The sequence below is a fragment of the Oncorhynchus clarkii genome, chromosome 3, assembly GCF_045791955.1.
Source record: "Oncorhynchus clarkii lewisi isolate Uvic-CL-2024 chromosome 3, UVic_Ocla_1.0, whole genome shotgun sequence".
Taxonomy (NCBI): Eukaryota; Metazoa; Chordata; class Actinopteri; order Salmoniformes; family Salmonidae; genus Oncorhynchus; species Oncorhynchus clarkii.
In genome coordinates, this window is record NC_092149.1 from 90,563,784 (window position 1) to 90,588,393 (window position 24,610).

General features: G+C 41.4%; 1 protein-coding gene across 1 annotated transcript in view; it reads right to left on the reverse strand.

The window, feature by feature from the left end:
• LOC139406209 (hyccin 2-like) overlaps positions 1-23,909 on the reverse strand; it is a 160,735-nt gene extending 136,826 nt beyond the window's left edge. Inside the window, exon 1 of the mRNA XM_071148715.1 lies at positions 23,814-23,909. The gene's annotated coding sequence lies outside the window, so the exon portion shown is untranslated. The remainder of the gene's footprint in view (positions 1-23,813) is intronic.
• Between the last annotated feature and the right edge of the window lie 701 nt (positions 23,910-24,610).

A 24,610-nucleotide genomic window follows, 5' to 3' on the forward strand; every position in this document is an offset into this window, starting at 1 on the left:
AAGGCAGGTCTTACAGGCCCTAGTTTCTACCTTCTTAACAACACTATAAACAAGGCAGGTCTTACAGGCCCTGGTTTCTACCTTCTTAACAACACTATAAACAAGGCAGGTCTTACAGGCCCTGGTTTCTACCTTCTTAACAACACTATAAACAAGGCAGGTCTTACAGGCCCTAGTTTCTACCTTCTTAACAACACTATAAACAAGGCAGGTCTTACAGGCCCTAGTTTCTACCTTCTTAACAACACTATAAACAAGGCAGGTCTTACAGGCCCTAGTTTCTACCTTCTTAACAACACTATAAACAAGGCAGGTCTTACAGGCCCTGGTTTCTACCTTCTTAACACCACTATAAACAAGGCAGGTCTTACAGGCCCTAGTTTCTACCTTCTTAACAACACTATAAACAAGGCAGGTCTTACAGGCCCTGGTTTCTACCTTCTTAACAACACTATAAACAAGGCAGGTCTTACAGGCCCTGGTTTCTACCTTCTTAACAACACTATAAACAAGGCAGGTCTTACAGGCCCTAGTTTCTACCTTCTTAACAACACTATAAACAAGGCAGGTCTTACAGGCCCTGGTTTCTACCTTCTTAACAACACTATAATCAAGGCAGGTCTTACAGGCCCTAGTTTCTACCTTCTTAACAACACTATAAACAAGGCAGGTCTTACAGGCCCTGGTTTCTACCTTCTTAACAACACTATAAACAAGGCAGGTCCTACAGGCCCTGGTTTCTACCTTCTTAACAACACTATAAACAAGGCAGGTCTTACAGGCCCTAGTTTCTACCTTCTTAACAACACTATAAACAAGGCAGGTCTTACAGGCCCTGGTTTCTACCTTCTTAACAACACTATAAACAAGGCAGGTCTTACAGGCCCTAGTTTCTACCTTCTTAACAACACTATAAACAAGGCAGGTCTTACAGGCCCTGGTTTCTACCTTCTTAACAACACTATAAACAAGGCAGGTCTTACAGGCCCTGGTTTCTACCTTCTTAACAACACTATAAACAAGGCAGGTCTTACAGGCCCTGGTTTCTACCTTCTTAACAACACTATAAACAAGGCAGGTCTTACAGGCCCTGGTTTCTACCTTCTTAACAACACTATAAACAAGGCAGGTCTTACAGGCCCTGGTTTTGTCGCACCTGGGCTACTGCTCAGTAGTGTAGTCAGTTGCCACAAAGAGGGACTTGGGAAAATTTCAGTTGGCTCAGAACAGGGCAGCACGGCTGGCCCTTAAATATACACGGAGAGCTAACATTAATGATATGCGTGTCAGTCTCTCATGGCTCAAAGTGGGAGATTTACAAAAACAAGTAATGAGGAAGTCAGAGGTGAATTTACCAAGCTGTCTGTTTAAAATACTAGCACACAGCTCAGACACCCATGCATACCCCACAAGACATGACACAAGAGGTGTCTTCACAGTCCCCAAGTCCAGAACAGACTATGGGAGGCACACATAGTACATAGAGCCATGACTACATGGAACTCTATTCCACATCAAGTAACTGATGCAATCAGTAGAATCAGATTTAAAAAGCATGTAAAATACCCCTTATGGAACAGCGGGGAGTGTAAACACAAACATAGGCATAGACATATGCATGCACACACTATACACATAGATTTTGTGTTGTAGATATGTGGTTGTAGAGTATGGGCATGAGGGCACACAGTTTTAGTATGTTGTGAATTCTGTAAAGAATGTATTGTAATGTTTTAAAAATTAATTCTGCCAGATCCCAGGAAGGTGCTGGGGATCCATAATAAATACAAATACTCCTGAACAGCTAATCAAAGGGCTACCCAGACCCCTCTGCTGCTACTCTGTTTATTATCTATGCATAGTCACCTTAACTCTACATACATGTACATATTACCTCAACTAACCGGTGCCCCCGTACATCGACTCGGTACCAGTACCCCCTGTACAATTGCCTCGCAATTGTTATTTTACTGCAGCTGTTTAAAAACTTTTTAAGGCTAGGGGGCACTATTTTCACATCCGGATTAAAAGTTTGCCCAAAGTAAACTGCCTGCTACTCAGGCCCAGAAGCTAGGATATGCATATTATTAGATTTTGGTAGAAAACACTCAGAAGTTTCTAAAACTGTTTAAATAATGTCTGTTAGTATAACAACTGATTTGGGCAGGCGAAACCCAGAGCACAATCCATCCAGGGGAAAATACATTTGAGGTCACTCTTTTCAATGGGTTTTCAATGGGAATCTATAATTCTAAGGCACTTGCTTGCAGTTCCTATCGCTTCCACTGGATGTCAACAGTCTTAAGAAATTGGTTGATGTTTTTCCTTTGAGAAATGAAGAGGTAGCCCTGTTCAGAACGAGGGTCGAGTGAAGTGTACTGTTGTGGTTGGGGTGCCTGAAAGCTCGCTCCACTTTGTCTTCCTCTGGTATTGAACAGTTTGTACCGTCGGAAATTTTATCGATTATTTACGTTTAAAAATACCTAAAGTTGTATTAGGAAAATTGTTTGAAATGTTTGGATCAAGTTAACCTCTCTAGGGTAGGGGTCAGCATTCGGAATTTTGGATGAAAAGCATGCCTAAATTAAACGGCCTGCTACTCGGGCCCAGAATAAATTATATGCATATAACTGATAGATTTGGATAGAAAACACTCTAAAGTTTCCAAAACTGTTAAAATAGTGTCTGTGAGTATAACAGAACTTATTTGGCTTGCAAAAACCTGAGAAAAATCCATTCAGGAAGTATTGTTGATTTTTGTTTTGTAGTTTTCTATTCAATGCCATTACAGTATCCATTGACTTAGGACTCAATTTGCAGTTCCTATGCCTTCCACTAGATGTCAACAGTCTTTAGAGATTGTTTCAGGCTTGCATTCTGATAAATTGTAATATTTTTGTTGTGGAGAAATGACCAGGCAGGAGACGGGAGTACAGTTAGTTTTCGTTTAGTCAAAACCCCTCGTGCTCTACAGTTCCCGGCATTCCAGTGCGCATGTGCATTTCCTATTAGGTGTAGTAACGTAACACTGCCGTAATGCATTACTGCTTAGTAACAGCACAGTAACTAATATAAACAGATGTAGATCCCAGATACTACAAAATTAGGGAGTAAGACCAGTCTGAATGAGTGGACCCTGATGTGTCAGAGCTTTTTCATGCGCAATCCCGAGAGAGTGCATTTCTTGTTTACCTTTAATATTAACGACGTTATTGTCCGGTTGAAATATTATAGATCATTTAGGCTCAAAACAACCTGAGGCTTGAATATAAACATCGTTTGACATGTTTCTATGAACTTTAAGGATACAATTTGGATTTTTTTGTCTGCCTGTTTTGACTGCGTTTGAGCCTGTGGATTACTGAAGAAAACTCGCAAACAAAACTGAGGTTTTTGGATATAAAGAGACTTTATCGAACAAAAGGAACATTTGAGTAACTGAATGTCTTCTGAGTGCCACCATATGAAGATCATCAAAGGGATTAATTTTATCTCTATTTCTGAGTTTTGTAACGCTTCTGCTTGGCTGGTTACTGTTTGCAATAATTTGTCAACTGGGCTATGTTCTGGAATAGGTATGTTCTCAGCTAGGTATGCTTTCGCCGAAAATCATTTTATAAATCTGACAGTGGTTGGATTAACAAGAAGTTCATCTTTAAAAATATGTTTTGTTTTCTGAATTTTTATAATGAGCATTTCTGTATTTGAATTTGGCGCACTGAAATCTCACTGGATGTTGGCTAGATGGGACGCTTGCGTCCCACATACCCTAGAGAGGTTAACTAATTAGATAATGTGTAGTCATGTTGCGCGAGTTGGAACCGGTGTATTTTCTGAATCATACGCGCCAAATAAATTGACATTTTGGATAAATAATCAACAGAATTTATCGAACAAAAGGACCACTTGTGATGTTTAATGGACATATTGGAGTGCCAACAGAAGATCTTCAAAGCTAAGGCATGAATGATATGTTATTTCTGACTTTTGTGTTGTGCCTGGCGGGTTGATTTATGATTTTCATGTGTATGTTTGCTGGGGGGCTGTCCTCAGATAATAGCAAGGTTTGCTTTCACCGTAAAACCTTTTTGAAATCTGACTGTGGCTGGGGGGGAGCATTTTCACGTTTGGATGAAAAGCGTGCCCAGAGTAAACTGCCTGCTACTCAGTCCCAGTTGCTAATATATGTGTATTATTAGTATATCTGGATAGAACACTGAAGTTTCTAAAACTGTTTGAATGATGTCTGTGAGTGTAACAGAACTCATATGGCAGGCGAAAACCTGAGAAAAATCCAACCAGGAAGTGGGAAATCGGAGGTTTGTAGTTTTTGAACTCTTGGACTATTGAATACACAGTGTCTATGGGGTCATTTTGCACTTCCTAAAGCTTCTACTAGATGTCAACAGCCTTTAGAAACTTGTTTGAGGCTTCTACTATAAAGGAGGGGTTCATAAGGGCTCTGAGTCAGTGGTCTGGTAGAGTGCCACTAGCTGGTCATGCGCATTCACATGAGAGGTAGCTCGCGTTCCATTGCTTTTCTGAAGACAAAGGAATTCTCAGGTTGGAACATTATTGAAGATTTATGTTAAAAACATCCTAAAGATTGATTCTATACATCGTTTGACATGTTTCTACGGACTGTAATATGACTTTTCGTCTGAACTTTTGCCTGGACCTGCCCGCTCGTCATAAGTTTAGATTGTGTACTGAATGCACAAACCAAAATGAGTTATTTGGACATAAATTATGGACTTAATGGAACAAATCAAACATTTATTGTGGAACTGGGATTCCTGGGAGTGCATTGTGATGAAGATCAAAGGTAAGTGAATATTCATAATGCTATTTCTGACTAAATGTTGACTTCAACATGGCGGATATCTTTTGGTGTTGTGTTGATCTCTGAGCACCGTACACAGATTATTGAATGGTTTGCTTTTTCCATAAAGTCTGACAAATCTGACACAGCGGTTGCATTAACCTCTTGAATCTAGGGGGCACTATTTTTATTTTTGGAAAAATAACGTCCCCAAAGTAAAGGGCTATTTTGTCAGGACAAGATGCTAGAATATGCATATAATTGACAGCTTAGGATAGAAAACACTAAAGTTCCCAAAACTGTACAAATATTGTCTGAGTATAACAAAACTGATATTGCAGGCGAAAGCCTGAGAAAAATCCAATCAGGAAGTGACTCTTATTTAGAAAGCTCTGCGTTCCTATGCTTCCCTATTGAGCAGTGAATGAGATATCAACCAGATTCCCTTTTCTATGGCTTCCCTAATGTGTCTAGCGTCACAATACATCGTTTCAGGCTTTTATTTTGAAAAATTTGCCTGAACATCAACATTGCATCAGTGGTCACATGAAGTCTCAGAGTGTTTTGTGCGTAAAGGACAAATGCGGCCATTGTTTTTCTCTTTCCTACTAAGAAGCAATCTGTCCCGGTTGATATATTATCGAATAGATATTTGAAAAACACCTTGAGGATTGATTATAAACAACGTTTGCGATGTTTCTGTTGATATTATGGAGCTAATTTGGAATATTTTTCGGCGTTGTAGTGACCGCAATTTCCGGGTGATTTCTCAGCCAAACGTGAAGAACAAACGGAGCTATTTCGCATACAAAAATAATATATTTGGAAAAAAGGAACATTTGATAACTGGGAGTCTCGTGAGTGACCAGGTTGAATGCTGCTAGCTGGACATAATGCTATGCTATCGATAAACTTACACAAATGCTTGTCTTGCTTTGGCTGTAAAGCATATTTTCAAAATCTGAGATGATAGGGTGATTAACAAAAGGCTAAGCTGTGTTTCAATATACACTGCTCAAAAAAATAAAGGGAACACTAAAATAACACATCCTAGATCTGAATGAATGAAATATTCTTATTAAATACTTTTTTCTTTACATAGTTGAATGTGCTGACAACAAAATCACACAAAAATGATCAATGGAAATCAAATTTATCAACCCATGGAGGTCTGGATTTGGAGTCACTCAAAATTAAAGTGGAAAACCACACTACAGGCTGATCCAACTTTGATGTAATGTCCTTAAAACAAGTCAAAATGAGGCTCAGTGTGTGCGGCCTCCACGTGCCTGTATGACCTCCCTACAACGCCTGGGCATGCTGCTGATGAGGTGGCGGATGGTCTCCTGAGGGATCTCCTCCCAGACCTGGACTAAAGCATCCGCCAACTCCTGGACAGTCTGTGGTGCAATTGGTGGATGGAGCGAGACATGATGTCCCAGATGTGCTCAATTGGATTCAGGTCTGGGGAACGGGCGGGCCAGTCCATAGCATCAATGCCTTCCTCTTGCAGGAACTGCTGACACACTCCAGCCACATGAGGTCTAGCATTGTCTTGCATTAGGAGGAACCCAGGGCCAACCGCACCAGCATATGGTCTCACAAGGGGTCTGAGGATCTCATCTCGGTACCTAATGGCAGTCAGGCTACCTCTGGCGAGCACATGGAGGGCTGTGCGGCCCCCCAAAGAAATGCCACCCCACACCATGACTGACCCACCGCCTCCATGCTCTGGACACTACGCTGAGAGACACAGCAAACCTTCTTGCCACAGCTCGCATTCATGTGCCATCCTGGATGAGCTGCACTACCTGAGCCACTTGTGTGGGTTGTAGACTCCGTCTCATGCTACCACTAGAGTGAAAGCACCGCCAGCATTCAAAAGTGACCAAAACATCAGCCAGGAAGCATTGGAACTGAGAAGTGGTCTGTGGTCACCACCTGCAGAACCACTCCTTTATTGGTGGTGTCTTGCTAATTGCCACCTGTTGTCAATTCCATTTGCACAACAGCATGTGAAATGTATTGTCAATCAGTGTTGCTTCCTAAGTGGACAGTTTGATTTCACAGAAGTAGTGTATTTCACTTGTGATTTCATGAATAGGAATATTTTCTAGTAATATTTATGTCCGTTATGCAGTGTCAGTTGATGATTACGCTCCCGGACCCGGGATGGGTAGTATCAAGAGAAGTATATCCTTAAATATGTGAATAACACTTGTATCTTTTATCAATGTTTATTATGAGTATTTCTGTAAATATATGTGGCTCTGTGCAAATTCAAAGGATGTTTTGGAGGCAAAGCCAAATGTAAACTCAGATTTCTGGATATAAATATGAACTTTACCGAACAAAACATACATGTATTGTGTAACATGAAGTCCTATGAGTGTCATCTGATGAAGATCAAAGGTTAGTGATTCATTTTATCTCCATTTGTGCTTTTTGTGACTCCTCTTTGGCTGGATAAATGGCTGTGTTTATTCTGTGACTTGGTGCTTACCTAACATAATCGTTTGTGGTGCTTTAGCTGAAAAGCATATTTGAAATCGGACACGGTGGTGGGATGAACAACAAGATTACCTTTAAAACAGTATAAGATACATGTATGTTTAAGGAATTTTAATTATGAGATTTGTTGTTTTGAATTTGCCTGTTGTTTTCACTGGCTGTTGTCATAACATCCCGTTAACGGGATGGCAGCCCAAACTGACTTGCCTAGTTAAATAAATGTATTAAAAAAAAGTAGTAAAAAAAATCTGCCAATCGGTGTCCAAAAATACAGATTGTTATGAAAACTTGAATTCGGCCATTCCGATTAATCGGTCGACCTCTACTAGACAACCAGCCCTTAGCCGTACCCTTATCCTACTCCTATTCTGATGTAGAGCTTAATCCAGGCCCTGTAGTGCCTAGATCCATTCCCCAGGCGCTCTCATTTGTTGACTTCTGTAACCGTAAAAGCCTTGGTTTCATGCATGTTAACATTAGAAGCCTCCTCCCTAAGTTTGTTTTATTCACTGCTTTAGCACACTCTGCCAACCTGGAAGTCCTAGCCGTGTCTGAATACTGGCTTAGGAAGACCACCAAAAGCCCTGAAATTTCCATTCCTAACTATAACATTTTCCGACAAGATAGAACTACCAAAGGGGGCGGAGTTGCAATCTACTGCAGAGATAGCCTGCAGAGTTCTGTCTTACTATCCAGTTCTGTACCCAAACAATTCGAGCTTCTACTTTTAAAAATCCACCTTTCCAGAAACAAGTCTCTCACCATTGCCGCTTGCTATAGACCACCTTCTACCCCCAGCTGTGCCCTGGACACCACATGTGAATTGATTGCCCCCATCTATCTTCAGAGCTTCAACCTCTCTTCGTATCGTCAGATCTCCAAAGATTGGAAAGCTGCCGCAGTCATCCCCCTCTTCAAAGGGGGAGACAATAGACCTAAACTGTTATAGACCTATATGCAACCATTTCGAATCCCACCGTACCTTCTCCGCTATGCCATCTGGTTTCAGAGTTAGTCATGGGTGCACCTCAGTCACGCGCAAGGTCCTAAACGATACCATAACCTCCATCGATAAGAGACAGTACTGTGCAGCAGTCTTCATCAACATGGCCAAGGCTTTCGACTCTGTCAATCACCACATTCTTATCGGCAGACTCCATAACCTTGGCTTCTCTAATGACTGCCTCACCTGGTTCACCAACTACTTGTCAGATAGAGTTCAGTGTGTCAAATCGGAGGGCCTGTTGTCCGGACCTCTGCCAGTCTCTATAGCGGTGCCACAAGGTTAAATTCTCGGGCCGGCTCCGTTCTCTGTATATGTCAATGATGTCGCTCTTGCTGCTGGTGATTCTCTGATCCACCTCTATGCAGACGACACCATTCTGTAAATAAACCTCCAGACGAGGTTCAATGCCATACAACACTCCTTCCATGGCCACTAACTGCTCTAAAATGCTAGTAAAACAAAATGCATGCTTTTCAACCGATCGCTGCCCGCACCCGCCCGACGAGCATCACTACTCTGGACAGTGCTGACCTAGAATATGTGGACAACTACAAATACCTAGGTGTCTGGTTAGACCGTAAACTCGCCTTCCAGACTCATATTAAACTTATCCAATCCAAAGTTAAATCTAGAATTGGCTTCCTATTTCGCATCAAAGCCTCCTTCACTCATGCTGTCAAACATACCCAGGTAAAACTGACTATCCTACCGATCCTCAACTTCGGCGAGGTCAATTACAAAATAGCCTCCAACACTCCACTCAGCAAATTAGATGTAGTCTTCACAGTGCCATCCGTTTCGTCACCAAAGCCCCATATACTACCCACCACTGTGACCTGTATGCTCTCGTTGGCTGGCCCTCGCTTCATATTTGTCGCCAAACCCACTAGCTCCAGGTCATCTATAAGCCTTTGCTAGGTAAAGCCCTGCCTTATCTCAGCTCACTGGTCACCATAGCAATACCTACCAATAGCATGCGCTCCAGCAGGTATATTTCACTGGTCATTCCCAAAGCCAACTCCTCCTTTGGCCGCCTTTCCTTCCAGTTCTCTGCTGCCAACGACTGGAACGAATTGCAAAAATCACTGAAGCCTTATATCTCCCTCTCTAACTTTAAGCATTAGCTGTCAGAGCAGCTTACCGATCACTGCACCTGTACACAGCCCATCTGTAAATAGCCCATCCAACTACCTCGTTCCCCAAAGTGTTATTTATTTTTGCACCCCAGTATCTCTACTTGCACATCTATCACTCCAGGGTTAAAGCTAAATTGTAATTATTTCGCCACTATGGCCCATCTATTGCCTTTACCTCCCTAGTCTTACTACATTTGCACACACCGTATATAGATTTATTGACTGTACGTTTGTTTATCCCATGTGTAACTCTGTTGTTTTTGTCGCACTGCTTTGTTTTATCTTGGCCAGGTCACAGTTGTAAATGAGAACTTGTTCTCAACTGGCCTACCTGGTTAAAAATATATACACATATATATTTTTTTAAAGACTGGGCTTACAAAAGCAGGTTTCACTCCAGTACCAGCATTTTTATGAGCTCCTCTAACTAGGCTCTGTATGCTGTGCACGTGACTAAGATGCATGACAACTAACACACACAAAATGAATTTCACTAAATTATTCAAATTGACGATAAGCATAAACCATTCAACACTGCTATAACAACGGGCCGGGCTCCATAACAAACCCCTCAGCACTGCTATAACAATGGGCCGGGCTCCATAACAAACCACTCAGCACTGCTATAGCAATGCCGAGTGAGGGTAGGAAGAAAACAGGGACATTGGGCAGGATTATGGGAAGGGCTAGAAAAAGGGGGGAGAGTGAAAGGGAAGGAGGCCTTGTTACTTTGCAGCCCCAACTGGATGCCAACAGGGACCAAAAGAATATGCTGATCTCTAGGGAAACCGTGCCAGCTCACCTGCCTGCGGTACAAACTACAGAGTCCAGTTACACCCCTGAGACCGAGTTGCAGCCATCTAATAAAACAAATGGATATTAATTAACGTAGACCGACTGGAAAATATTTTTGGCTTCGTCCATCACAGCAGTGAGTCAGGCTGACCCTTCAAGACTACAGAGAAATGATAACAGCAACTCTCGAATGATTGCTGCTCTGAAATGAATGCTAAGGAATCTAAAGCAAATCCCTGATGCTTACATCCTCAGTTGGACATGAATTCCCAGCTTAGCGGGGAGCCCAGACCTGCTGTACAGCATAGCTCTGTCCCAAATGGCACCAAATGGAGAACGCGAACAGAATCCCAACTTTACTGTCAAACATAATGCATCAGTGTATTTTACTTCAACTTTCTGAAGAGGCAACAGAAATGCCCTGTCTGGGTGTGCGTACATGATGCTCATGTAATTAAAACTGTCTTCTGGTAGATGGAAAGGCTTTCCCGAAAACCTAATCAATTAAATGTTAACTACAAAGTAGCCTATGCCTACCTGGCAGAATGATATGATTATTTCCATAAATTCAGTGGCCATTACTTCTGCAAACTCTGCAATCACATGAGCTAGACACATCACTAACCAAACAAAGGTCTCTGGCTGGTGTTAAGTTGAATTAAAGGGTAACTACATCTAAAAAATGAAAAGCTATTCGATTTCCCCCAGACCTCCTGATGTGGTTGAAGCATTGTTGTGGATTTAGAAAAGCTACCAAGTATTTTTAATTTTTTTCAAAAGTGGGAACTGTTAGTTAACCCTGAACAAAACGGAATCAGGCAAAAAATAAAAATAGGACCCTACATTTGGGACACAGGCCCTCTCTCAGCCCCAACATAATCCAGGTAGAATCAGGAATTCCCCAGGGTGGCTGTCTAGGCCCCTTTTTTCAATCTTTACTAATGACACACCACCGGCTTTGCGTAAAGCCAGTGTGTCTATGTGGTGGATGACTGAACATTGTAGTAGCTGACGTGTACATCGACTGAAATGACTGCAACACTTAGAGTTCCAGTTAGTCTCAGAATGGGTGGCAAGGAATAAGTTAGTCAAATCATTCACTGAACCCTAAACCTCAACTACATCTTGTAATAAATCATGTGGAAATTGAAGCAAGTTGAGGTGACTAAACTGCTTGGAGTAACCCTGGATTGTAAACTGTTATGGTCAAAACATATTGATACAACAGTAGCTAGGATGGAGAGAAGTCTGTCCATAATAAAGCTCTGCTCTACCTTCTTAACAGCACTATCAACAAGGCAGGTCCTACAAGCCCTAGTTTTGTCGCACCTGGACTACTGTTCAGTCGTGTGGTCAGGTGCCACAAAGAGGGACTTAGGAAAATTGCAATTGGCTCAGAACAGGGCAGCATGGCTGGCCCTTGGATGTAAACAGAGCTTACAATAATATGCATGTTACTCGATCCTGGCTCAATGTGGAGGAGAGCTCGACTTCATCACTACTTGTATTTATGAGAGGTATTGACATGTTGAAAGCACAGAGCTGTCTGTTTGAACTACTGGCGCACAGCTCAGACACCCATGCATACCCCACAAGACATGCCACCAGAGGTCTCTTCACAGTCCCCAAGTCCAGAACAGACTATGGGAGGCGCACAGTACTACATAGAGCCATTACTACATGGAACTCTATTCCACATCAGGTAACTGATGCAAGCAGTAGAAATCAGATTTAAAAAAACAGATAAAAATATACCTTATGGAACAGCAGGGACTGAAGCAACACATACACATGTATACACACACAATAATATACGCACTGTAGACACACGTACACATGGATTTTGTACTGTAAAAATGTGGTAGTGGTGGAGTAGGGGCCTGAGGGCACACTGTTATACAATTTTATAACAATAAAATAGATTCATAACTGCCTTGCCCCAGTCAGCCAAAGCCTCAAATCCAGCACTCCCCTGGAATCATCTCCTAATTGGCAGCAGTTCAACTCTGGGCTCTGAGTCGTGACTGGTACAGTAAACAGGACAGGCCTCAGTTTAGACATATAAAACACAGACATGGAGCTCTCAAGTACCTACTGTTATTGCACTGTGATGTACCTTGCTGCACAGCCACCATGACAGGTCTGTGTGTCACAGTGGACATACAGTGCATTCGGAAATGATTGATTCCCATTGACTTTTTCCACAATGTGTTACGTTATAGCCTTTCTAAAATGGATTTTTTTTTTTTTTTAAGTAATCCTCCTCAACAATCCATGACACAGCCAAAACAGGTTGATGGATGTTCTTGGGTTTCTGTTTTACATTTTTTTAAATAAAATTTGCCACAATTTCTAACAACCTGTTTTTGCTTTGTCATTATGGGGTACAGTGTATAGATAATGAATAAGGCTGTAATATAACAAGGGGTCTGAATACTTTCTGAATGCACTGTGAGAGTGTGTGAGAGATATAGAAATGGTATTGTAGGGATTACATCTTTGGCCAAACCCAATATTTTCCTTGCCAAAAAAAACAAAATAAATGGCAGCCTTTTAAGCCTTCTAGTACAACATACACACACCAAAAAGTTGTCCCCATTACCAGTCAAACAAAATCAAAACCTGTTTCTTTCACTTTCTTGCTGAATCGTTATTCATTTGTTCAGTCGTTTCTTTATCAACCAGAAAAGTTTCAGCTCCGTGGCCTCTCTTCCACTGTCACTGTGTCCGTGTCCTCTCTTCCTCGGTGCCCACTGTCACTGTGTCCGTTTCCATCTTGTCCAGCTCTGTCTGTCCTGGTCCTCTCTTCCACTGTCACTGTGTCCGTTTCCATCTTGTCCAGCTCTGTCTGTCCGTGTCCTCTCTTCCTCTGTGCCCACTGTCACTGTGTCCGTTTCCATCTTGTCCAGCTCTGTCTGTCCGGTGCCCACTGTCACTGTGTCCGTTTCCATCTTGTCCAGCTCTGTCTGTCCGTGTCCTCTCTTCCACTGTCACTGTCCGTTTCCATCTTGTCCAGCTCTGTCTGTCCGTGTCCTCTCTTCCTCTGTGCCCACTGTCACTGTGTCCGTTTCCATCTTGTCCAGTCGTGTCTGTCCGTGTCCTCTCTTCCTCTCTGCACTGTCACTGTGTCCGTTTCCATCTTGTCCAGATGTGTCTGTCCGTGTCCTCTCTTCCACTGTCACTGTGTCCGTTTCCATCTTGTCCTGTCCAGATGTGTCTGTCCGTGTCCTCTCTTCCTCGGTGCCCACTGTCACTGTGTCCGTTTCCATCTTGTCCAGATGTGTCTAACATAGCACATAAACCCTGTTTGTCTGCATCGAAGTACCGGTCCTTGTACATAGCATCGAGCAAGGTGGAGACACAGCAAAGAGGCTCAGAGAGAATGCCTGTTAAAACTTCTTGACCATACTTGAGACGCAGACGTCTCAAGTAGGCACCTGGAAATGCAAATGCGCTACGCTAAATGCTAAATGTACTCGTTACAACTCAATCCTTGATCAAAATTCACAAGCAGGGTATTGAATTAAAGCTACACTCGTTGTGAACCTAGCCAGCAAGTCAGATTTTTAAAATGCTTTTCGGCGAAAGCATGAGAAGCTATTATCTGATAGCATGCACCCCCCAAAATGCCAGCACGACACGTAAACAACAGATTTTGCGGTAGCCGGCGCTACCCAAAACGCAGAAATAAAATATAAAACATTCATTACCTTTGACAAGCTTCTTTCTTGGCACTCCTATATGCCCCATAAACATCACTATTGGGTCTTTTTTTCGTTTAAATCGGTCCATATATACCCAAAATAGCTTTCTATGGAAGCTGTGTCATTCAGAAAAAAACATCGTTTTTAAACGCTGCGTCATTTTTTTAAATTAAAAAAGTCGACGATAAACTTTCACAAAACACTTCGAAATCCTTTTGTAATCCAACTTTAGGTATTAGTAAACGTTTATAATCTATCAAAATGATTACAGGGCGATGTATATTCAATAGGTCCTCGCTTGCAAATCAATGGCTGCTAATGTCTTCATTAACAACATCCGGGTGAAGACTGGGAAAATGGATGCCAGATAGATGGATTTTCCAACAATTAATTCAATTGAAAATGACGACAATGGCGACATCGTGTGGAATTTGTATGAATTGCAGGCAGGTCGATATTAAATTGTGTTCTCTTTTAACAATTCGTGGAAGTGACTTATGGAAATTATTTTTAGCTTTCAGAGAGCAGTTTTTCTTGCGTTTTTCAATGAAACACACGATCTGTTATAGTCACAGCCGTGATTTAACCAGTTTTAGAAACTTCAGAGTGTTTTCTATCCACACATACTAATCATATGCATATACTATATTCCTGGCATGAGTAGCAGGACGCTGAAAAGTTGCGCGATTTTTAACAGAATGTTCGAAAAAGGAGGGGGTAGAAGTAAGAGGTTAAAGAAGTAGTGGTCCTTGTACCTAGCATCGAGCATGGTGGAGACACAGTAAAGAGGCTCAGAGAGAATGCCTGTTAAAGAAGTAGTGGTCCTTGTACATAGCATCCAGCATGATGGAGACACAGTAAAGAGAGAATGCCTGTTAAAGAAGTAGCAGTCCTTGTACCTAACATCGAGCATGGTGGAGACACAGTAAAGAGGCTCAGAGAGAATGCCTGTTAAAGAAGTAGCGGTCCTTGTTCCTAACATCGAGCATGGTGGCGACACAGTAAAGAGGCTCAGAGAGAATGCCTGTTAAAGAAGTAGCGGTCCTTGTACCTAGCATCGAGCATGGTGGAGACACAGCAAAGAGGCTCAGAGAGAATGCCACTAAATCGCTTTTTCACAGCCTCTTGTAGAGTACTTTTGCAAGTTAACCCCACGGTCTGTGTGGGCAGTTTTGTTGAGCAGGCATTTCAATGCCATGACAGAGGGCATCACATCTGCTGCAGACACAGTTGATGAGCTTATTTCTCAAGTCAGTTGTTCGAATGGCACTAGGAGTGTGTTCAAGTTAAGTTTCAAACATGTTCTCAAATGCCATTGAAATGCATGCAATACGGCTTTCCTCAGTACGAAATCCTCGTCGACCCACTGAGCTGCCAGACTCAGCATGCTCATGGGGCTGACGTCGCTGGTCCAAATGTCAGTCGTGAAGCTAATAGCAGTGACGCCCATAACAAGTAGATCATGGATGTGCGTCTCAACAATACTGTGTAACTCCGGTAGGGCAACATCTGAAAAATAGCGCCTATTTGGTAGTGTGTACCGACCCACTGAGCTGCCAGACTCAGCATGCTCATGGGGCTGACATCGCTGGTCCAAATGTCAGTCGTGAAGCTAATAGCAGTGACGCCCATAACAAGTAGCTCATGGATGTGCGTCTCAACAATACTGTGTAACTCCGGTAGGGCAACATCTGAAAAATAGCGCCTATTTGGTAGTGTGTACCGGGGCTCGAGGTGCTCGACCAGTCGGTGAAAGCCAACATCATCCACGACAGAGAACGGATGATTGTCAAGGGCAATGAATCCCATTATCTTGGCGTTAATGGATTTTGACTTGTCGCACTGAAATCCTCTTTCAAATGACTGCTCAGTCCAGAGCAGACATTGTGGGCTAGGAACGTGTGTTGCACGTGTAGCTCTATAGTTTTGGTGGCGTCATTACCTCATCTACCTACGTTATACAGGTATGTACCTCATCTACCTACGTTATACAGGTAGGTATGCATGTCAGCTTTGACATTACCTCATCTACCTACGTTATACAGGTATGTACCTCATCTACCTACGTTATACAGGTAGGTATGCACGTCAGCTTTGACATCGGTTAAGCACATCTGTGTTAAACTACACATCGGGCCGATGCCTTTGTTGGCATTTTTAGCTAATATCAGCCGATTCCGATATGCTTACCAATATATTGTGCATCCCTAATTTATTGTCTACATTGGTTTTTGCCATGTTTATTCCATTAGACACCTAATGCATACTTTTACATGATATGTGAGCTAAAACGTCAATGGAAAAGACTTCAATCCATGTTAAGGACAAAACTACATGGAAATCAAATACTTTAGGATTCTACTCATTCCTATGGAGGACTGCCAATAAGCAACTTCCCAAATGGCACTCTAGTCCCTATGGACCCTGGTCAAAATTAGTGCACTATGTAAGGAATAGGATGTCATTTGGGAAACAGCCTTAGCCCTTCCCTGGAGAGTATAAGGATGAAACCCACATAACTTATCCCAAAACTAAAACCACTTCCCTGGGAATCACATGCGTCGCAGAAGGCTGGCTGCCTGTCTGTCCAGCTACTAGTCCCAAACTGCGTCACATGAATCCAGAAAGACCAGGCGAGTAATACGCTTCTGAAAACTTTGATGCAACAGAATAAATCAGGAGACATGCTGCTCTTCCTCAGTGCTGTTTTGACAGTGTAATCCACAGAGAACCCTAGTGCGTCTCAATAGGGGTACAATCCTCACCATAGGAGGTAGATTATAACACACAGATGTGACAAAGCTGACAGCCAGGCCTCCTGCCCGTCTCTATCAGTGGGACTCAGCAAGGCTCCCTCTGTCTGCATGCTACGCACATGTTCAGCTGGCCCTGTCCATTCAGTAGCCTTCACATGACTTGTGTGATTAACCTGTTCAGTGCTTCCTCTTACGGATTCAGTCAGTTTGGAATCTCCCATTTCTGCAGTTTAAATCCTAAATGACACAATAGCCTTAGATACAATCTAGGCCGAAAAGAGGAGGACCTGTTAACCTGATCCCCTGAGCAGGTATCCCTCGGGTGGTGGAGGAGGGCATGATGTATTGTTGGGACTCTGCATAGCTCTGGGGGATATAACTTCAGTAAGGTAAACCCATTTAAATTCAATCCCTTTTTGACAGCATCACTTTAGATTTAAACCAAAACAACTTCCCATACATGGTGGACGATGGAAGTGGTCAGAAAGGGACTTTTGTTTTTACTAGAATGCCAACCCTAACCCTAACCCCAACCCTAACCCTCTAACCCTAACCCTCTAACCCTAACCCCAACCCTCTAACCCCAACCCTCTAACCCCAACCCTAACCCTAACCCTTCCCATACATGGTGGCCGATGGAAGAAGTGGTCAGAAAGGGACTTTTGTTTTTACTTGAATGCCAACCCTAACCCTAACCTTCTAATCCTAACCCTCTAACCCTAACCCTTCTAACCCTAACCCTAACCTTCTAACCCTAACCCTCTAACCCTAACCATACATGATGGCCGATGGAAGAAGTGGTCAGAAAGGGACTTTTGTTTTTACTAGAATGCCAACCCCAACCCTAACCCCAACCCCAACCCCAACCCTCTAACCCTAACCCCAACCCTCTAACCCTAACCCCAACCCTCTAACCCTAACCCTCTAACCCCAACCCTCTAACCCTTCCCATACATGGTGGCCGATGGAAGAAGTGGTCAGAAAGGGACCTTTGTTTTTACTTGAATGCCAACCCTAACCTTCTAACCCTAACCCTCTAACCCTAACCCTCTAACCCTAACCCTCTAACCCTAACCCTCTAACCCTAACCCTAACCCTCTAACCCTAACCCTCTAACCCTAACCCTCTAACCCTAACATGGTGGCCGATGGAAGAAGTGGTCAGAAAGGGACTTTTGTTTTTACTTGAATGCCAACCCTCTAACCCTAACCCTTAACCCTAACCCCTAACCCCTAACCCTTCCCATACATGGTGGCCGATGGAAGAAGTGGTCAGAAAGGGACCTTTGTTTTTACTTGAATGCCAAAATATTACGGAGATAAAAAGGTGCTCTGAGTGGACCCATTTTGAATACCCTTCTTCACTGGAAAATATAACTGGTTGAGGTTTGAATCATTTTTAAAAAACGCACAAACAGTGCTGTCCAACTAGATTATTTATTGAAAAAGATATTGCAGTTTCATCAGTTGAGATAACATGCTCTTGAATACAGGGTGGGTGTCATTTCAACTATAGAAATCATAGACTGGACCTTTCCCTTCAGACGACTGCAATTTAGCTGGTAGACCACTACAAATGTACTTAAAATGTTAAAAAAGGTACTACAAAGGATTTTTTTTAAATTGTAATTTCACACAAATGTCCATAATATATCTGCAGTAATAGTGTAATGATAGCATTGGCTGTGATTTACCTATTCATTTCTCCCACCGGAGTAGCAACTGTGGTCAAAATGGGAAATCGGTTTCGACTGTGTGGTTGTGTTATCTAGTGGATATCAAGGTTTCGACTGTGTGGTTTCGACTGTGTGGTTGTGTTATCTAGTGGATATCAAGGTTTCGACTGTGTGGTTGTGTTATCTAGTGGAAAACAAGGTTTCGACTGTGTGGTTGTGTTATCTAGTGGAAAACAAGGTTTCGACTGTGTGGTTGTGTTATCTAGTGGAAAACAAGGTTGACTGTGTGGTTGTGTTATCTAGTGGAAAACAAGGTTGACTGTGTGGTTGTGTTATCTAGTGGAAAACAAGGTTTCGACTGTGTGGTTGTGTTATCTAGTGGATATCAAGGTTGACTGTGTGGTTGTGTTATCTAGTGGATATCAAGGTTTCGACTGTGTGGTTGTGTTATCTAGTGGAAAACAAGGTTGACTGTTATCTAGTGGAAATCAAGTCAAGTGAACAAAAATAATGCAACAATTATACTGAGTTCATGTCACCCGCCACCTCTTTTAGGTCTTATGTAGCAACATTAAATGGTGCTTTTTACATTGGATAAAAGTAGCAACTCAAGAGCTAAAAAAAAAAACTGGTATATCATACTCCAAAGATTAGGAACAGTAGGAAAGTAATTCTGATTTGAAAGTTGATAAACTTGTAACTTTTGAGAAAATGGCCCTTGAATGTTTGGGTACATCTACTGTAGAAGTCTTCATTCCTAACTGCCCTGAATACCTCTGTTTGTCCTACAGCTGTTGTATGCAGAAATCATGTGCCTATGAACCAGAGTTATACTGTTCGCACTGAGGCGGTGTGCCCTAGTAGGAAGACCACTTTATGCAGCTCACCCTGCACTATCAGCCCAAATGTAAATAACATGAGTAAGTCTACCTCTGATAAGCTTCCCAGTAAAGCATTCATAACAATCAAGAAACCCAATAAAGTGCTAAAAATAGCCCATATTAACATGTAGCCTAAGAAACAAGCTCCATGAAGTCAATAACTTGCTTGTAACAGAATACATTCATATTCTGACTATCCCTGAAACTCACTTAGATAATACCTTTGATGATACAGTGGTAGCAATACAAAGTTATAACATCTACCAAAGGTGGAGGGGTTGCTGTTTATATTCAGAACCACATTCCTGTAAAGCTTAGAGATGATCTCATGTTAAATTCTGTTGAAGTAATATGGCTACAGGTTCATATGCCTCACTTAAAGCCCATTCTGGTGGGAAGCTGCTCTAGACCAGCAAGTACTAACAGTCAGTATCTGGATTAGAGGTCGACCGATTATGATTAAATCGACACGTATGCTATGATAAATGGTAAAGTGGTCTGGCGCACCTACAGTACTGGTCATAAAAAAAGCTAGCTAGCTCAGATGCAAACAATGTTCTTCACACACTTTTTTTTTAAATAGGTTTCCTATGGAGGATTAACAGTAAAATGTAAAACATATTTCCATTCAAGTCAACATCCTGATGTGTGGACCTCCAACCATCTTTGTGGTAGCATTTTAACATTTAAATGTCATTCCCATTTTAGTACATTTATCACCAAAACATGACCACCCACCCTGTATTCAAGAGCATGTTGTGACTCAACTGATGGCGGGCACAGCACAAAAACCTTAGATGATATAAATTATTGTCTAAGCTACAAAATAATAAACTTGGGTTTACCGGTTTTTAGATAGACGTTAACAGCAATCGGAATTTTGGATGAAAAGTGTACCCAAATTAAACTACCTGCTACTCAGGCCCAGAAGATAGATAGATAGATAGATAGAGATATATATATATATACATATATATAGTAGATTTGGATAGAAAACACTAAAGTTTCCAAAACTGTTAAAATAATGTCTGTGAGTATAACAGAACTGATATGGCAGGCGAAAACCCGAGGAAAATCCAACCAGGAAGTACTATTATTTTGAAAGGCTGTTTTTCCATTGAAAGCCTATCCACCATACAAAGACTTAGGACCCAGTTCACGAGCTCTATGGCTTACTCAACATGTGACCAGTCTTTAGGCATTGTTTCAAGCCTTTACTCTGAAAAACGAGGGAGATACAGCACTTTCAATCAGTGGCCAGTGGAAATCTCCATTCATCAGCAATACGTCTGATTGTGAACGCACCTTTCTTGTTTCTCCTTTCCTATTGATGAAGCTTTTATCCGGTTGAAATATTATTTATGACAAAAACAACCGGAGGATTAATTTTAAACATTGTTTGGCATGTTTCTACTAACTTTTATTGTACTTTTTTTTTTTAAATGTCTGGAATTAGTGCACGCGCCATCTACATTCGGTTTACTGTACAAAACGTGCAAACAAAAAGGAGGTTTTTGGTCATAAAGAGGGACATTATCGAACAAAACAAATATTTGTCTAACATGGAGACCTGGGAGTGCCACCAGATGAAGATCAAAGGTAAGTGATTCATTTTAATGCTATTTCTGACTTTGGTGACACCTCTCCTTGTTTGGAAAATGGCTGTATGGGTTTCTGTGGATTGGAGCTGACCTAACATAATCGCAAAGTGTGCTTTTGCCATAAAGCATGTTTGAAATCTGACTCAGCGATTGCATTAAGGAGAAGTTTATCTACAATTCCATGCTCAACACTTGTATCGTTCATCAATGTTTATGATGAATATTTCTGTTATTGGATGTGGCTCTCTGCACTTTCACCGGATGTTTGAGACAATGCATTTCTGACCAGAACACGCTAATGTAAACTGAGATTTTTGGATATAAATATGAACTTTATCAAACAAAACAAAGTCCTATGAAGTCCTATGAGTGCCATCTGATGAAGATCAAAGGTTAGTGATTAATTTTCTATATTTCTGCTTTTTGTGACTCCTCTCTTTGGCTGGAAAAATGGCTGTGTTTTTCCTGTGACTAGGTACTGACCCAACATAATCGTTTGGCGTGCTTTCGCAGTAAAGCCTTTTTGAAATCGGACACTGTGGTTGGATTTATCTTTACAATGGGAGATAATACTTGTATGTTTGAGGAATTTTAATTATGGGATTTCTGTTGTTTTGAATTTGGCGCCCTGCAATTTCTCTGGCTGTTGTCGAGGTGGGACGCTGTTAAAAGGTTTAAAAAAAATAATAATCCCCCAGAAAAAACAATTTTGACAACCCTGGTTGTAAGCTTTTAAATGAAATTAACCTCAACCGTTTACCCTTTCCAGTGCTGAAGACATTGATGTCTCATGGTATGGTAGGGTATGCAAAATGGGTTAACTTTGAACACTTAACTGTTGAATATTTTGGCGTTCAGATTTTATATATTTTTTATTTTTAAAAAATATATACTTTCTGAGCACTTCTACAATGAGTAAATATGTATGGAAGGATGTGTTCAAATCAAAAGTGGAGCTGTGAAAGAGTGATTGGATTACCCAGTCTGCACAACCCAGTAAGCTCTGTGTAGCGATAAATAAACTATATATATAAATATATATATAAATAAAACCCAAACTACACGTCCTTATTGTCATTATTATTATTATTGCAATAGAGGCGAAAGGCACAAAACATTCACATTATACAATGCATTTACATTTTAAAAACAAGTTAAATAGCATCGTCCAGGTTTGGCCGGTGTAGGCCGTCATTGTAAATAAGAATTTGTTCTTAACTGTCTTGCCTAGTTAAATAAAAGGTTACATCAAGTAAATTAACTAAATTAACACATCGCTTGCGGTAAAGTTTTGGAAGCAACATACCTTATCTTTCATATCAGCGAGAACAGGAACAAATAAAAAAAACTTAAATTGATGCTCACCTTTATAGGGTTAGGGCTCCCAAACGGCCATATTTCCATGTTACAGCGCTTGTTTACAGAAAAGACAGAAGACGGCGTAGACTACCTGTGCTAATTACCCATCTACGTCTCCGAACACCGGTGTGTTAACAAAACAGACACCACAAACATGTTATCACCGAAAAAAAACTGTCTGCTGCAACTGTTAAAACCAATGACGTATATAAACCCTGGATTGCTGAAGCTATGTATTGGAATTTGAGGGGCTTTGAAGCCACCGGTCAGCCATATTGGCTCTCCCTAGTTGGAACAGTTCTCTATAGGAATGAATGGAATTCTACAGTATTGAAATTAAAATGTTTCAAGGACAAAATTACATGTATTTAAGTATTTTTTGGTTGTAGTGGGGCCAGCAAAATAATTTTTAATAAGATTTTTGTATATTTGTTTCTCTTTTTAATTGTCATGTTTGGCTCACATAATATAATTTAAAAGTATGCTTTACGGTATCTGTAATAGAATAAACGTTTCAAAACTAATGCATTTCTATAGATTCCAAAATTATTTATTTTACAATTGAGTACCACCAAAATGGCTGCGTAGTGGCTTCAATAAAGCGCGCCTGTCAGTCCAGGGGTTATAAACATCATCGGTTAAAATAGTAAGCGTGTATTTCGCATTTGTTAAATGATTTTGATGTGATATGAATGTAACGTTAGAGGGATTTATGTTTCTAAAGATGGGAGTATTAGGCTGTTTTGGCTTCCAGAGCCAATTCACCTTTAAACAGGACATGTATCGTTAAGGTTTACGGAGTTAGACTCCTTCAGTCCATTACTAGGGCTGACAAACAACCAGCGCACCTCAACCTAGTCAGCTGATTTCACCGACGACTCCGTTAGGTAACATTCATGTTAGCAATGGGTGTGCTGCTTTTTTGGCGCTATAGCTTGATGAAGGTTGGCTCCAACTTCCAAGTTTTATAGGTTTCATTATTGCCCTCAGGCAGACAACGTCACGGGTCAACAACATAACATATTCTGCGGTTTTAATTGTGTAATATAGCAGATAATAATGTCTAGCTTTGCACAACGAACAAATCTGTTCGGTGTCATGCACGGCTACCGTCACGAAATGTTGACACGTAGCTGGCTGGGTAACGTAGCAAGCCAATGCTAACTAGGATATACTGCTAGGGTGTACTATACTGGCCAGGATATACTGCTAGGATGTACTATACTGGCCAGGATATACTGCTAGGATGTACTATACTGGCCAGGATATACTAACTAGGATATACTATACTAGCCAGGATATACTAACTAGGATATACTGCCCAGGATATATTAGTCAGCCAAAACCACATCCAGAGACTAGTGTTACTCCCGGTTCAAAAAGGTAAAATTAGCTTACCATCAAGTTAGCATCCAATGACAAGGTCGAGAAACTAGAAAACAGGCTCCTAGTTAAAACCGTAAAGGTGTTCACTCCTGGCTCGTTACAAAAAATAATCCCAGTTGGAAATCCAACTAGCTACGTTGTTAGTCAGCGGTGCGTCGCTACATAGAGAAATATAATTTACCCAATTTGTCATGCGTTAACAGCAGATATCACATGAATTCGACCAACGAAGCTAGAAATGTCTGTAGTTTTCATTGAATCATTGCGTGTCTGTCGTGTGAACGTTATCTGACTCCCCTAACCTATTCTCCAATCACCTCGCCTCCCCGCTATGCTGCTGCCCTTCCATTGGACAGTCTCAGTACAGAAATGCATCACTATAGGTGAAGCAAATATTGCGGAAAGGATGTGTGGACTATCCGATGAGCTATAATTAGAACGAGACTATCCTATAAATCTATGGGAATTATTCTAAAGATTAGTTTTCCATCAAAACTGTGTACCATTCAATTTGAAGCAATACTAGAGATAGGGCACTCATTTGCATTTTTCTGTGAGACCTGAACATTTTATTTGGAGGCACCAGACAGTACGCCTAGAAACAAATTCTTCCAGATACATTGTGTATTTTCACCTCACCTGTGAAGAGGAAATTCAGCAACTATTGGGCGCAGTGGAAATTCATCAGGGTTTTACAGATTGGCAAATGAAAGAGGATTTTATACTTTTCTATATAGCTTCCTATTGGTCAGACTTTTGCAACTAACTCATTTAATTAACAACATGCTTTGTGTCGTATCCCATTATGATTGGTACCTGAGGCCATAGGAGGCCATTTGGAATATATAAAACCCTCCTCCATTATTATTAAAAGTCTAAACGGATTCCTTGGGACGTCCCAAGACTGTAGTTATAATTTAAAACGGTTAGGGTTATGGTTAGGGACGGACCAAGGATCTCATATAGAACCAACATTCT